At 36.0% G+C, this 2,002-nt stretch overlaps 1 pseudogene; it reads left to right on the plus strand.

The window, feature by feature from the left end:
- Window positions 1–934: 934 nt before the first annotated feature.
- LOC103601788 overlaps window positions 935–2,002 on the plus strand; it is an 11,351-nt pseudogene continuing 10,283 nt past the window's right edge.

Here is a 2,002-nt window from a genome sequence, read left to right on the forward strand (position 1 = left end):
CTATCCCAAGCAGGAATGACCAGCCTTGGGAAACAAGAAACTCAACAACGGCCAGTAGAATATCACTTATTAGGAATGCCACTAACAGCATCTAAGCCATTGATGGTTCTGTGGTCCACCTAGTTGCTAAGGCAAGACTGATACACATGAAAAACAAACTTAATGCATAATTAAGTGCTAGAAGAATGAAATTATAAAAATAAAGCCACACCGAGAGCTAACAAATAAGAAAAATTATCCACAGTTGCAATATAACTGGGAATCACTATCAAAATTGCCTTTTCTCAGTTGGAATATAATTTTTCTCCCCACACAGAATCCGCACTCAGATGTGCATCTATCCCTAGATTCCACGTGAGAAGTTGAAAGTTACAGAGTGATGGGTTCCTGAATGCTATGAAAATATCCCTACCAGCCACAAACTTTAATATACTAGTAAGCATTTTTTTTTTTTTTTACCTAAAATGCACACTGTCTTACAAATAGGCCTTCTGCATCTATGCTCCCCACCTCCTCCAATCAAAGAACAAGGACACCACAAAGGTAGGAGCACAACCAACAAAGGGAAAGTAGCATGAGATAAGGCTGTAATAATAAGCAGATAGGCTAGTTCACAATGTAGGGAGGAGGGAGGAACACTGCGGGTCAAACTAAATAGTTGGGGTTTATTCTAAGTACAACAGTAATTAATAGAAGAATTTCAAGCAAGAGAGTGACATGATCGGATTTTACATTTTCTAAAATGGCTGTTGTCTAAAAAATAGAGGTAATAATAAACTCTTGCAGACCAATTAGGTGTGAAAATAATGTGTTTGGGTGAAAAATAATGATAGTTTGGACTAAGATGATAGAGCTACCTAGATAGAGAACCTAGACGAAGTAATCACATTGACAATATTTAGGAGATAGAACAGAATGTTGAGAGGTCTTAAAGATGACACCAGATATCATGCATGAGCATCTGGATGAATGGCTGTCCAAGTCCCCACGTAAGTATATACTGCCATACATAAATTGCTGGAAATGTAAATAAAAAGGCAATCCTTTTTTGGATGTGTTAGGTTTAAAAATCTACGAGTCATCTAAGTGTGAATGTCTCACAAGCCCCACTTCATCATTTCCCACTGAATATCTCCATTAAAGCTTTAAACTCAAGATGTTGGCAACTAAAACCTGTATCTTTCTTCCACATCTGTTCCATTTGCTGATTAATGGCACCAGTTGCCAGGGATGTTATAGATGGTGATAAAGAAGATGTTATACGTGTGATAGAGAAGGTTGGAATGAAAAACATCTGAAGTCTCACTGATAAGATTGTATGACTTACAGATTCATCCATATCATTGGATTTATTCTTGCCACCAAAGTTAACTGTAAGGAAAGAGTCAACTCATAGTTCTGCTAACATGTAAAACCACTTGAAGACAACTATAAATATATTGAGAAATACTTTTATCCACAGACTGCTTAAATAATAACAGTATAAGAATCATTTTGAAATAGATCCAAACAATTGGATTTGAAAGTTAAATGTCAGTTCTTAATTAACCGTCTCGTTTTTCTGACCTAAAAATTGAGAACAATTATTTTCCAGCTAAGTTCCACACGCTTTATGTCTTATTTATAATACAACACTGCCACCTATAGGAAGACCTAATTAGCGAAACACTTTAATTCCTAATCAAGCTTGTGAAAAAACTTGATTAGGAATTAAAGTTTATAAGTGTCTGAAAGCAAATGAAGAGACTACACTGTTTTTATCCTTTCCAGACCATCATACTTAGATAAAATCCCTTGTGAAGAGGAAAAGCAGGGATGCAAGTTTCCTGTTTCCCACAATAAAAAGTACAAACTATCTACTATTTGGGTTTGGCTACTTGGATCAGGGGAAGGTGTGACCATGAAGAGATAGCACTAGGAGTTTTTAAGGTGAGACAACTATATTCTTTTTTTTTTTTTTTTTCCTTTATTTGTCTTTTTTCGTGACCGGCAACGGATCGCA

This window comes from Galeopterus variegatus, unplaced genomic scaffold, assembly GCF_000696425.1.
Source record: "Galeopterus variegatus unplaced genomic scaffold, G_variegatus-3.0.2 Scaffold3879, whole genome shotgun sequence".
Classification (NCBI taxonomy): domain Eukaryota; kingdom Metazoa; phylum Chordata; class Mammalia; order Dermoptera; family Cynocephalidae; genus Galeopterus; species Galeopterus variegatus.